This window comes from Typopeltis vanoorti, chromosome 14 (genome assembly GCF_054136105.1).
Source record: "Typopeltis vanoorti isolate ZY-2024b chromosome 14, IOZ_Tvanoo_1.0, whole genome shotgun sequence".
Lineage (NCBI taxonomy): Eukaryota > Metazoa > Arthropoda > Arachnida > Uropygi > Thelyphonidae > Typopeltis > Typopeltis vanoorti.
The window spans coordinates 23,394,616-23,409,623 of record NC_143562.1 but is presented as its reverse complement, the minus strand read 5'-3'; the positions used below and the strand labels follow the sequence as shown (position 1 = coordinate 23,409,623).

At 34.7% G+C, this 15,008-nt stretch overlaps 2 protein-coding genes across 3 annotated transcripts in view; one reads left to right on the top strand and one right to left on the bottom strand.

The window, feature by feature from the left end:
• The window catches only part of LOC150099303 (uncharacterized), a 186,015-nt gene extending 171,758 nt beyond the window's left edge, over positions 1–14,257 (top strand). The window contains exon 8 of the mRNA XM_090403319.1: positions 14,090–14,257. The gene's annotated coding sequence lies outside the window, so the exon portion shown is untranslated. The remainder of the gene's footprint in view (positions 1–14,089) is intronic.
• Positions 1–15,008, bottom strand: part of Cdk8 (cyclin-dependent kinase 8) — a 190,176-nt gene that overhangs the window by 23,853 nt on the left and 151,315 nt on the right. The window lies entirely within an intron of this gene.

Here is a 15,008-nt window from a genome sequence, read left to right as displayed (position 1 = left end):
TTTAGGTTTGGTCTGTGTAGTAGGGCTTCAGCACTTTCTTTGTATAAACGTTCATGTTTATATAAAGATCTATGTAAAAGTTTTGACTTTTCCCAATGGATCCTATGGCTTGATGTTTCAATTCCGTGTTGAGAGAGGCCAGATTTCTGCAGTTTAAAAAGACTAATGTGGTCTTGATGTTCCGAGATGCGTTTCTGAACAGACCTACCTGTCTGTCCAAAGTAAGATAATTTGCATGAGCATGGAATCTCATAAACACCAGGTAACATCAAGGGTGAGAATTTGTCCTTAGGAGAAGGTAATAAGTTGTAAATTTGGTTGATAGTTTTGTAAGTAGTGGCAAAATTGTATTTCTTCATAATTTTAGAAAGACGTTCTGAGATGCCTTTAACGTAAGGTATGGGAATCCTATGCACTTCTTCCTGTCTGGTTTGATGTATGCAGAAGTGACTGATGATTTTTTGAGTTGTTTTGGGATTATATCCATTTAGGATGGCTGTATTTTTGATAACTTCTAATTCCTGGTTTAAAGATTCTTCAGAGGAGCAGAATTTGTGTGCTCTGGAAACTAGTGATTTAATAATGCCAGATTTCTGAGATGGATGATGAGCAGAAGAATTATGAATGTAGCGACCTGAGAATGTAGGCGTGCGAAAGACGGACGTGGCGATGGAACTGTCTTCTTTTCTTTGGATGTGTAAATCCAAAAAAGAGATACCCTGTGGAGATTCTTTTTCTAACGTAAAGTTGATGCGATGATGAAGAAGGTTAATTTTATCTAGAAACAGTTGTAATTCAGGTTCGGGATGATTCCAGACTGCAAATACGTCATCGACATATCTTAGCCAAATTTTTGGTTTGGGTTCAAAAGTGAATATTTTTTCCTCAATGTGTTCTAGAAACAAATTTGCTAGGTTTGGTGATAAAGGAGATCCCATTGCTGTTCCTTCCTCTTGCTTGTAAATTTGACCTTTCCAGGTGAAGTAACCTGATGCAATAACAAACTTGAACAATTCAACTATATCAGACGGAAATTTTTGAGTTAGTAATTCTATTGTTTCTTTATGGGGAATGTTTGTGAAGAGGGTGACAATGTCGAAGCTGATTAACAAGTCAGTTTTTGATCGCTTTGGACAGACAGGTAGGTCTGTTCAGAAACGCATCTCGGAACATCAAGACCAGATTCGTCTTTTTAAACCGCAGAAATCTGGCCTCTCTCAACACGGAATTGAAAATCCAAACCATAGGATCCATTGGGAAAAGGCTAAACTTTTACATAGATCTTTATTTAAACATGAACGTTTATACAAAGAAAGTGCTGAAGCCCTACTACACAGACCAAACCTAAACCGCAACGACGTTCTTACTATTCCTAAAGTATGGGAAATTATCATACAAAATTGTGTTAAATAATTAACTTTTTTTTTTCTTGTACTACTTTAGCACGTTATGCACGTTTCATGAGATTCTATTGTAATCATGCGCCCTAACTGTATGTTATTCCTATATTTGTTTAAATACTGTACTGATGATGTCCTAAGATACTTAGGATGAAATATTTACAATTAAATAATTTTCACTGTGGTTTATACGTGTGTTTCTTCTAATTATGAATGCACCACAGGTTTCGTTATTTAAAAAAAAAAAAAAAAAAAAAAAAATCTATGTTTTCAACACATGGGATGACCCCCCCCTCCAATAAATGATTCCAATTTTGCCGAGTTCTCCATAAAGACTAACATCTTTAAAGAAAAAAAAAAAAACCTTTAGGCTCTATCTAGCCAATATTGGACAGAGGAATGAAAGAGGAGAAAGACTTATTGAATTTGCAGAAGAAAATAACCTTTTTATTATGAACAGCTTTTTCAAAAAGAAAATCAACCAAAAATGGATTTGGAGAAGCCCAAATGGACAAACTTACAATGAAATAGACTTCATCCTCTCCAACAGAAGATTCCCACCAGAGGTCAGGCCAACAATTGTGGTAGCGGTTAGTCAGTGTCTTTAACGAACCAGTATGATTGTAGTATAGCTTGTTTCCTGTGTATATTTGTACGCTCCAGAAGATGACCTTAACATAAAGGTCGAAACGTCGAATTGTAAAATTTTAGTAATAGTAAACTAAAGTTTTTATTCAAACATGGTAGTTGTCTCCATAATTTCCAAAAATGCAGCAGAAGATACATAATAAATAACACCGAAGTGCTTAATAGATTTAACACAGGAAGTGACCACAGACTAGTAAGGGCAAAAGTATGGATCAACAAAAAATGAGAACGGAATAAGCTCATAAGAAAAAAGTCCAATTTAGTGAATCTACAAAACCTCTACTACAATAAAAGCTGTTATAGAGAATCACTCAAAAATGAACTAAAAAAGTTAAACACAGCTATACCATCGATGATGCTAATGAAATATTAACAAAATGTATCTTGAATTCTGCACTAGAAATAGAAGGTGTCAAAAGGCACCAAGGAGAGGAAAAACTAAGACAGGAAACCTTAGATCTGATGAAGAAAAGAAGAGATATGAAGAGATTTGAATGACACCAATAAAATAGAATATGCGTAAATTTGTAAAACTATACGTAAAAGGATGAAACATGAACTTAGATCGTATAATACTAGGAAAATTAAAGAAACAATAGTAATATGAAGGTCCTAAGACGAATATTATCAGTTGGAACAAAGGAAATAGCTGCTGTAAGAGGAAAAAAATGGTGAACTTATAAAAAATAGAGATTCAATAATCAAACGAATTCAGTAATTTCATACTGAACTCTATGAAGACAAAGACTGGGACATCCAAGAATCATCTATGGATTACTTGAGTGAGGAAGAACATGATGCCCCTGAGATCTTACAAGGTGAAGTGGAAATGGCACTGTGGGAAATGAAGAATGGAAAGGCCCCAGGAGAAGATGGAATTATGGTAGACCTCTTAAAACTGGGAGGAAGCTCTGTCATCAAACAGCTAACTAAACTCTTTAATAAATGCCTAAAAACAGAGAAAAATTTAAAAAAAAATGGAACAATTCACTTCTAATATTAATTTTTAAAAAGGGCAATAAGGAAGAAATTAAAAACTGCAGACCTATAAGCCTACTCCCCACCATATATAAAGTTTTCACAAAAATTAAATAATAGAATAAAATCTAAACTAGAGGGAATGCAATCTTGTGAACAAGCTGGATTTAGAAAGAATTACAATACTTTGGACCATATTCACACATTAAGACAGCTTATTGAAAAATCAATTGAATACAATAAACCCTTATGTCTGGCCTATATAGACTATGAAAAAGCATTTGATTCAGTTAAAACATCTGCAACACTAAAAGCACTTGAAACCCCAGGAACTGAGAAACCATATATTGAAACAGTAAAACATATTTACAATAATGCAACTTCTGTAATTAAATTATATAAAAACAGTGAAAAGTTCCCAATACAAAAAGGCATTCAGCAAGGTGACACCATATCTCCCAAATTATTTACAGCTGCACTAGAGGAAGTCTTTAGAAGCCTTGATTGGGAAACAAAAGGAATAAACATAAATGGAGAAAGGCTGCATCATCTGAAATTTGCAGATGATATTGTCCTGATAGCAGATAATCTTGAGGATCTGGAAGAAAGGCTAAATCAGCTAAATGATTTAACTGTTGAAGCCTCCAGAGAAATTGGATTAAAAATAGAGAAAAATCAAAAATAATAATGAATAAATACATAAACCATAGAACTATCAAAGTTGAAAACCATGAGATAGAACAAGTTACTTCATATGTATATTTGGGCCAATTGTTATCCTTTGAGGAGTGCCAAAGAAAAGAGATTGAACGAATAATTCACCTTGGATGGATGGATGGCTTATGGGAAAAATGAGAGACATATTCAGAAGTGACATCCCTATGAGTCTAAAAAGGAAAGCTTTCGACCAGTGCATACTTCCTATCCTAACGTATAGAGGAGAAACATGGACTTTAACAGAAGCCCTAAACAAAAAGCTGAGAACAACACAACATCGCATAGAAAGAAGTATGCTAAAAATAACATTAAGAGATAGGAAGACAAATATATGGATAAGATCTCAAACGGGTATCATGGATATTGTAAAATACATTAACAGGCTTAGTGGAGATGGGCTAGCCATATTGCCAGATGCAGTGACAGGAGATGGACTAGAAAAACAACAGAGTGGAGACCAATGGATGGGCAGGACAAAGAGGAAGACCGAGAAGAACCAGTGGAGAGATGAACTGGAACAAATTGCAGGAGTGAGATGGATGGGAGAGGCAGAAAACCGAGTGATCTGGAAAATCATGGGGGATACCTTCGTCCAGCAGTGGACGGAACCAGAAGGTTGAAGAAGAAGAAACAGAGCCAATATTCTCTTTACTTGCAATTTCAATATTCAATACTGAATGACTATCTCATAATTTGAATATTTGCAGATATATAAAAAGAAATGATCTGCTTCTTAATCTTCATCATCATATTCCTGACATGTGCCCTCATGGGGTGTACAGGATAATTATGATAAAACCACATTAAAAAGTTAAACCATTACTAACTTCTGATCAAAAATTTTCCTCCAAATCTGTTATCTGTCAAAACTCGATCATTAACAGATCTTACATTTTTGTCTTTTAAGGCACTTTTCACTATATCAATCCATCTACATCTTAGTCTTCCTTTGGGTCTTTTTTCTGCCAACCTGGCAAAGAACACTTGTTTTGCTAATCGTTCCTCTCACATTCTGTTTAAGTGACTATATCACACGAGATTAAACTCTACTAACACATTCATCATGAACCATGGGCACACTGCTTGTTGATGTGCAATGCCCCCTCCAACTTTCTTTGTCCAGTGCACAGTGTCGCAGTTTCTGTAACCCCATTCCACACCAGTCCTTTATATCGTCTATCCATTCTCTGTATGGTCTATCTTTTCTGTTTACACCATCCATAACACCAAACTTTATCTTCTGATCCTCAATCATTCTGCAGATGTGACCGAATAATTGCAGCTTCCATTGTATAATTTTCTGCATTAAATTCTCCTTTGGTTGTATCTTCCGACAGAGCTCTTCATTTGTGATTTTCTGTACTCATCCTATGCTTAGAATCTTCCCGTATCAAGTTTTTTCAAATGCAAAATTCTTTTTCTTGATTCTTTAACGTTTCAGATCCATACAATACACCACTAAAGCTGCATGTTTCGTTTGCAGGCTGATCGCTTTATTTTTCTAGATGCTATCCATGGTCTTCAGATTTGTTCTTCCCTTTACAATCCTGATCTTTATTTCTCTTTTACAGTCCAAGTCATATGTCATTTTACTTTCCAAATATGTGACTTGTTCTACATTTTCTATATCAATTCCATCCACTTGTATCTTTTTTGTTTTATGTTCTTCTCACCAAATATCATTGTCTTTGTTTTTACCAAGTTCATAACAAGTCTCTTCCCTTCCTGATTTAAAAGTGCCAATGTTTTTTATAGTTAATTTCGTCTTCTTCAATAATAACGTCTTCAATAATGTTAATTCTAATCCTGTGTACTGATCTTTCTTTTGCATCTTCCTTCATTTTATCCATTGATCTTTCTAAATGTACGATGAAAATGCTTGGTGATATTGGGTCCCCCTGTCTAGTACCTCTGTTTGTTCTAAACCATTTTCCCAAATCCTCACATATTCTAATTGCTGCCATTCTTATAAACATCTTTTAATATGCCTATTAGTTTTCTGTCAATTTCACTGCTAATGTCACTTTCTGGTCAATGATGTCAAATGCCTTCTGAAAATTGACAAAACAAGTATTTATGTTTTTGTTTTTCTCCTAGCTTTCTCTGCTATTAACCACATTGTCAAAATTTGTTAAATTGTACTTCTATCTTTGTTTAACTACTAACTCCTTCCTGAATGCTAAAATTGGTAAGTTCTTTCCTAATATCCTAATTTTTTATATGATACTGCCATCTGTTCACTCAACTAATCTTTCTGAGAACTCTCATATCAGAGGTCTTTGGTCAAATGTTTTATTTCTAACCCAACTCTCAGATTTATAAATTAAAACTGGTATGAACACTGTCTTGTATATAGCTAATTTAGTGTTCTGACTAATTTCTTTCTTATCTCATATAAATTTATTCAGCTGACTTCCTACCATACAGCTCCACAAATTCTGTTGTTTATTTCCATATTTAATTTGCCATCTTCACTAAAAATTGTGCCTAAATAACTGAAATGCTTAAGTTGTTTTATAACTTCACCATTCAGGATACAGATGAGGTTTTCAATGTTTCTGCCTATTTTCATTGTCTTTTTAATGCTGATTTTCATATGAAATTTATTACAACAGTTATTCAATTTAGTCAGGGAATCTTGCAGACTGATACTGAATTTATTCATCACCTCCATAAAGTAAAGAGCTAAAATTAGCATCACCAATTTTGATATCAGATTTCATACAACTTGCCTTCATAATATATTCCATATAGATAATGAATAACAGTGGAGATAATGCACACCCTTTTCACACACCTAATTTTCCTTCAATTCTAACTGCTGATTTAATACATAACCGCTTAAATAAAGGTTATGTATTGCTTGATATAATGTCTCATTTACACCATATAACTATAGCATTTTAAAGAGCTTTACTCTTGGTACTTTGTCATATGCCTTTTCCAGATCAACAAAACTTAAATACAAATTCTTGTTATATTCCCAAGATTTGTCACCACTTGTCTTAAAGTGGAAATCTGATCTTGACAACTTCTGTTTGGCTCATATCCAGCTTGTTCTTCACTAAGCTTTTTTTTCCATAATCCTTCTCAACTGTTTCTCAAGTATACTTGCATAAATCTTATCAAGAACACTCAGTAGGGAAATACCTCTGCAATTCTCACATTCAGTTTTATTTTCCTTTTTATAGATGGGTACTATGTTAGCTCTGCTCCAATCATAAATTATTCAACCTAAACACAAGGAGAAATATTATTAATTAAATATACTGCCAAATATTTCAGTTTGAAACTAACAAACTATCATCAGTGGCCTGAACAACATTTTTTTTACAAGGTAGAATGCAAATAATTCAATTGTTTGCATTCGCTAAACAACAAAATCGCTAATAACGTTATGCTTCACTGAAGAAAAGGTTAATCATAAAAGTGATTATAAAATAATTATATAATTTATATTATCATCAAAAAAAAAAAAAAAGGAAAAAGGTGTTATTCGGATCATAGTTTCCCATATTTTTGATAAGGATAGGCAGTCATTCCGATTCAAGTTAGGGCAGTGAAATAAGGCCTCAGCGCTCTCTTTGAATAGGTGTTCGAATTTATACCGACGTATTATACTGATGTCGGTATAAATTCGAACGCCTATTCAAAGAGAGTGCTGGGGTCTTACTTCACTGCCCTAACTTGAATCAGAATGACTGTCTATCCTTGTCAATAAAATATGGGAAAGTTTGATCCAAATAACACATTAATTTTATTATTATTATTATTTTTTTTTTTAAATTAAGGACAATAGTGATATTTACTCCTAAGAAACCACTGGATACTACATATGTCTAATGATTTGTTTAGTATGATATTATAAATTAATTTTTTTTGATGATAATATAAATTATATAATTATTTTATAATCACTTTTATGATTAACCTTTTCTTCAGTGAAGCATAGCACTATTAACGATTTAACATCACGTGGCTCATACTATTTAGAATAATTCAATTGTTTGCATTCTACCTTGTAAAAAATGTTGTTCTGGCCACTGATCATAGTTTGTTAATTTCAAACTGAAATATTTGGCAGTATATTTAATAAATAATACTTCTTGTGTTTACATATGGATAATTTTGATACTATGGCACAAGTTTCCCTCAAAACTGGCCAATCATCTGTAACTCAACCCCCTGACCAGGCTTTCTGAATTATGCAGTGTAGCCACTGGAAAACTTTACACCTCCATATTTTAACATTTCTAGTCGAATATCACATACTCCAGCTGCCTTTCCACATTTCAGGTTTTTGATAACTTTTTCTACTTCAAGTTGGATATGTATTCCTGACTACATTCATGCTGGGAGTTTTCTACCATCATGCTGACACTGCTTGTTTCATTTAACAGTCTTTCAAAGTAATTACTCCAGACATCTAGAATATCATTATTTTCAGTTTTCATGTCACCTTTATCAGCTCTGATTCCTTTTACAATACTTTTCCTCCATTTCTAAGCTTTTTTCAATAACCTACAGAATATTTTGCCACCTTCCTGATATTTATTTTTCATGTTCATACCAAAGTCTTCCCATTACTTTTGTTTAGTTAGTTTTATACAGTGCTTTGCTATCTTGCATTTTTTTCTGTATTCTCTAAGAAAACAAGCTGACTTACTTACCAGGAACTTTCCATATGCTTTGCTCTTTTCCTTAACTGCCTCTAACTTCTTGAGTCCACCATGGAGTTCTGAGTTTTCTATCCTAAACAACCTCACCAGATGCTCTCTGGCTGAATCAGTCAATGTTTTCTTCAGTATATGCCAATGAATCTCCAGGGGTTGGTTCTTGTTTTCAAATTCTTTCATTTTTGCTTCAGTAACTGTGATGTCTATGTATCTAAGTCTACAGTTCACTTCTAAAAGCTGCTCAACTTTGATCATTTAAAAATTTTCTTAAGCACTCTTCTTTTCAATATGAAATTCAATTTTATTCTGCTCTAAACTAGATAATGATCACTTCCTATTTCAAATCCTCTGTATATGCTTATGTCTTTAACCAGTGGGAAACATCACTATCAAGTATAACACAGTCAATGAGACTTTTCTTATTTCTCACATCTTCTCTCCATACGAATTTGTGAACATTTTTATGTTGGAACAATGTGTTAGTAATAACTAATCCATGTCCTTAACAGAAATCCAGCAGGCATTTACCATTATTATTAATTTTGTGAATTTCTCCAAATTTTCCCAAAACATTTCTATATGTCTAGTAATAATTTTCTATTCTGCTGTTTAGATCTCCAAGGACCACTTTTCCTTTTTTCATTGTGCCAGCTGCCTTCTCTAATGTCTCAAAAAATTTCTCCATTTCTTCCTTTGTAGAACCTTCTGTGGGACCATATGCTCAATTAAGTCTCATTGTCTAGTTCACCATTCTGATATTTGACCACATCACTCTACTTGATACTGCCTGCCATTCAAGAAGATTATCCTAATATTGTCTCTCCTAATATCACACTGACCACTTACATTGTCTGGCCCAAATCCAAGATGGGACTTCAATAAGACATACTGGAAGAACTTTGCTGAACAAGTAGATGCCAATATTAGGTAGATAAAACCTATAACCTAACAATTACGGCAGATTTATAGGAGTGATTAAAGGAGCTGTAAAGAGAACTATCCCTATAGGTTACAGGAAAGCATATATTTCAGGTTGGAATAGTGATAGCAACAACCTCTATCACGAATTTATAGAAAAAGAAAACCAGACAGTAGCTAAGGATATCCTGCACTCCTTGGATAATGGAAGGAGAAAGAAATGGATTGAGACAATTGAAAATATCAATTTTACACATTCAAGTAGACAAGCATGATCCTTGTTGTACATGTACATCTAAGAGACAATAATCTATTGATGTCGAAGAGAAGGCAAAGTTGTGACTTCTAAACATCCTTATGATCACTAGTCTGTAAAAGACATCAACACACAACTGTTGAAATTGAAGATATCCTTAAAACCAAACCCTATCCCCTTTCAAGACCATTTACCACTGAAGAGGCAAACGAGGCAAACAAAATACTTAAAAATGGCAAAGCTGCTGGACAAGATGGAATTTTTCCAGAATTTCTTAAAAATTATGACAAGAATGTCATAAAATGGTTAATTAACCTATATACAGGGTGTTCGGGATAAATTTGACAGTTTCGTAAGGAAAAAGAAAATCTTCTTTGTATCTATTAAATTTAATGAATTGACAAAAAAACATTACAGGCAGAGTTAATTACAATACTATCAACAAGATTTACTCAAAATAACCACCATTAGCATCCATCACAGCTTCAATTCTGCTTCGGAACCTCGAACAAGCTGATGCTACAGTCTCCCTGGGAAGGGCCGCAAAAACTGTTTTAATTTTATCCATTAACTGGGCTTTTGTATTACTGGAAGTGCGATTGGTGTCTTTTTCAACTGCGCCCCATACAAAATAATCCATGGGGTTAAGGTCTGGGGAGTTTGGAGGCCAAACGTTTGGACTGGTGAAGTCGTAGAAATTTTCAGACAACCATTTTTGACTTTTCCCAGAGGTGTGGCAAGGGGCCGAATCCTGCTGCCATACATACGGCCTACCATTGCCTACCCTTGTTATCCAGGGCTTGACTACAGTTAGCAACTCCACGAACAAAGCCCGAATTCCAATGCCAGGGTTCTTCAACACCTGTTCCTGCAGATTTGCGAGGAATTCTGCTGTACGAACGCAATCAGATCGTCTGCTAGGGATCTTTCTTCTTGCTACATCCTCGTAGTCACCATTGCAAGTCTCTAGTTCATGCCTGATTGTTTTTACTGTATTCAGGGAGCATTGGGCAGCAGTCGTAATATCCTTATTTTGATGGCGGGCACGAATCATCATGATACAAGTTATTCTCTTCCATGATTCAGGTGGGTTCCAGCTATCCATCCTTTCTGACATCTTGTATGTGAATGAAGAAGGGTCCAAACTTTTAAATGAAGAGAAGTGTGTGTTAATACATGTAACTTACGGAAAAATATAATTAATTATAAATATGTCAAATTTATCCCGAACACCCTGTATAATAACATCTTGGTTTCAGGAAATCTTCCTTCTCTCTTTAGAAGAATGAAAATAATAACCATTCTAAAACCAGGCAAAGATCCATCATTAAGAGCAAGATGGAATTTTTCCAGAATTTCTTAAAAATTATGGCAAGAATGTCATAAAATGGGTTAATGTCATAAAATGTTATTATATAGGTTAATTAACCTATATAATAACATCTTGGTTTCAGGAAATCTTCCATCTCTCTTTAGAAGAATGAAAATAATAACCATTCTAAAACCAGGCAAAGATCCATCATTAAGAGCTAGGTTACCAACCCATAGCTCTTATGAGTGTTACTCTTAAACTCATGGAAAAGATTATATACAACAGAATATCTTCCATCCTAAACAACCAAATACCTCCTGAGCAAGCAGGCTTCAAACCAGGAAGAGGATATTGTGAACATGTACTGCTCTTACATCAATGATTGAGAATGGTTTTGAGAGATATCTGAAATCTATTGCTGTGTTTATTGACTTAACAACAGCATGATACAGTATGGAGAAAGGGCTCGCTATTTAAATTTCTGAAGATGACTCCATGTAGAAGATTCAACTTATTGTACACCACGCTTAATAACAGATGGATACAGGTATTAGGCAATTTAAAAAGTCGACCACACAGGCTTAATAATGGACTCCCTTAAGGCTCTGTGCTATCTCCATTGTTGTTTAATTTATATATTTATGATCTCCCTCAAACCAGTTCAAGGAAATTTGCTTATGCAGATGACCTTGCAATAATCACACAAAGCACAAGTTTAATGAAGCTGAAAAAATAATTACAAATAATTTGAAAATTCTGGACTCATATTTCAAACAGTGGCATCTAAACCCAAACCTATTGAAAACTGAAGTATCTACCTTCCATCTTAATAACCATCAGGCTAATTTCAAACCTACTGTCTTCTTCAGAGATACATTACTGAACTTTAACAGTTCACCTAAATATTTAGGTGTTACCCTAGATAGAACACTCACCTTTAAAGAACACCTAGTGAAAGTAGCTCAAAAAATAAAAACTCATAATTACATAATTCAGAAGCTGGCTGGTTCAACTTAGGGTGCAGATGTTGAAGCCTTACATCTATCAGCTTTGGCCTTGGTTTATTCACCTGCAGAGTAATGCTCTCCAGTATGGCTGAACAGTGTTCATACTTCTAAGGGGGACATCCAACTTAATCAAACAATGAGAATAATAACGGGAACTGTAAGATTTACACCAAATTATTGGCTCCCTGTCATCAGTAACACAGAAAAGTAGCTCTTGCTAAAATTATGGACAAATTTAACCAACAATATTAACCTGCCTATGCACAAAGACATACAACCCCCCCCCACACACACACAAGGAGACTAAAAGCAAGAAATCTCCTAGTTGGAGAACAGCAAAGAAATTAATACGTGAATCTTTCAACTTGACTGATAGATGAAAAGATAGATGGAAAGATGAATGGCTCCAACACTATAACAACCCCAGATTAGCTATATCAGACCCTACATCTAAACTACCAGGATTTGGACTACCATGTCATCTTTGGACAACCTTAAACTGCATTATTAGAACTGGTCGTGGCAAATGTGACTGTGGTTATCACTCGACTATATTTTACTGAAGTGCCTGATATATGCTTTTGAGGACACTATACAAGATATACATAACATTACGATGGAAGTTATAACTGGCTGGAAAAATTGAAAATTGCTTCGTAAAACTTTCTTTTATGTGGCTTTTAGTTGTCATATATCTGTTATATTGTTGTATTATGTCTCTTGCTGTATTTTACCATCATACGATAAATAAAATAAATATTCAAGGTATACATTTTTGGTCGTTTTTATAGATAGAAATACACTTTTATTAATACAGACCAGTATTTTACAAATAAACATTTATTAAAACCTACCAGTTTCGCCAGCAAACTGTCTGGCTTTTTCAAGGTATTACGGAGATATGAAAGTAAATGCAAATTAAAAGGAACATAAAAAACGTTGTAAACCAAACTAGTATCTATGGTTACACATTTCGCGTGACAGAGATGGCTTATTGTTCTAATTCATTAGCACGCATGTGCGTTTGTTGTAGACTTGCAATGTGATTACTGGCCAGCTGCAGTTCAGATTGACTGAGAGAGAGGATCAAGTTTTTCCACGAACTGTTGAGAATTATACCCTGATTTCTGTTGAGGTTTCCGCCGGTTATTAGTACTATTGTGGCTTCCTTAAAAACACGATGCCTGTAGTCGTCATCGAGATATGGCATGGAGCTGTTTTGCCAATCTATCGTGTGGTTAGACGTGCAGAAATGATGTGCTAAGCCGGAAGAAATGCTTCTGTTGTGGTTTACGTCACCAACAATAATACCTTTCATCAAGTCAATTTCTTATCAAATAGCAAGAATACTAAGAGCCAACAACATCAGAGTGGTCTTCAAACCAACCACCAACATCAGACAAGTTTTAGGATCTCCAAAAGATAAAGTTCCTTTCTACAAATATCCAGGAGTATATTACATTCCCTGCTCCTGTGGTCTTGCCTACATTGGACAAACTTCACGAAGTTTAGAAATTAGACAAAAAGAACATGTTGGTGACGTAAACCACAACAGAAGCATTTCTTCCGGCTTAGCACATCATTTCTGCACGTCTAACCACACGATAGATTGGCAAAACAGCTCCATGCCATATCTCGATGACGACTACAGGCATCGTGTTTTTAAGGAAGCCACAATAGTACTAATAACCGACGGAAACCTCAACAGAAATCAGGGTATAATTCTCAACAGTTCGTGGAAAAACTTGATCCTCTCTCTCAGTCAATCTGAACTGCAGCTGGCCAGTAATCACATTGCAAGTCTACAACAAACGCGCATGCGTGATAATGAATAAGAACAATAAGCCATCTCTGTCACGCGAAACGTGTAACCATAGATACTAGTTTGGTTTACAACGTTTTTTATGTTCCTTTTAATTTGCATTTACTTTCATATCTCCGTAATACCTTGAAAAAGCCAGACAGTTTGCTGGCGAAACTGGTAGGTTTTAATAAATGTTTATTTGTAAAATACTGGTCTGTATTAATAAAAGTGTATTTCTATAAATAAAATAAATCTTAATATTTAGTGTTTAATATCATAGCTACTCCTTTTCCCTGACTGTTATTTCCTGAATATAGCATTCTGTATTTGTTGCTTTGAATGATCTCACCTATTTTTGTTTTCTTTGTTTCAGTCATGCCTATTATGTTGATCTGGTACTTAACCAATTTCTCTGCTAGTTCCATTTATTTTTCACTGATGCTGCTTACGTTGATAGTACCAATCTTGAGCTCTGCCGATGTTGAGTTGGGATGTGTTCCAGTGGCTGACTTTGCACTATTTGTCCCGGTTCCCTGACAAAAACCACGGGGCCTTGTTTAACCAGCCGATGCCCCAACTAGCATGAAATTGCGTCATGTTGTACCATCATTTCTTAACTTTGCATATATAATACAAGCAGATCTTTAATAAAAGCTCATCTCCAAAATTATTACATTTCCCAATTAGGCTTCCTATTTTAAATGTTTCTCTCCTCCACTTTCATTGTTACCATAGTAACATGCCTAATAGTGAGACATCATGTAACAATGATAAATTGTCAGTCATGTTAAATGCTTTAACACAAAAATGGCTGACAGCAGTTATCACATAATGTAGAATAACTTCATCGGAAAACAATAAATATGTCTTCACAAATTCCAAATGAAGAAGACTGATCCAATTTAATACCACAGTATGGATACTAATTTCAGAGTTCCTTTATTTTTCATAATACTCTTATATGTGTAGAAACGTGTTATTCATAATAACAGTGCTTCGTGAACGAAAGATGCCGAGAAATTATCTTGGTTTAACCTCCCTACCCGCTCAGGCGGATGAAATAGTGAGACCAAATTGCACTTCTTATGCATGTTATTGAATGGATGTTACAGAATCGTATCCAGATTTAGCTGGACACCTATAGACGTCATGGCCGGTTGGAGGATTAATCCTTTATCCAAGAAAGTTTGCATGTGAACTTCACGACTGGGCAACTCATACCTAAAGGCTAATGAAGTCTCTATAAACGAGTTGCCCAATCATGAAGTTACTTCACGTGCAAACTTTGATTG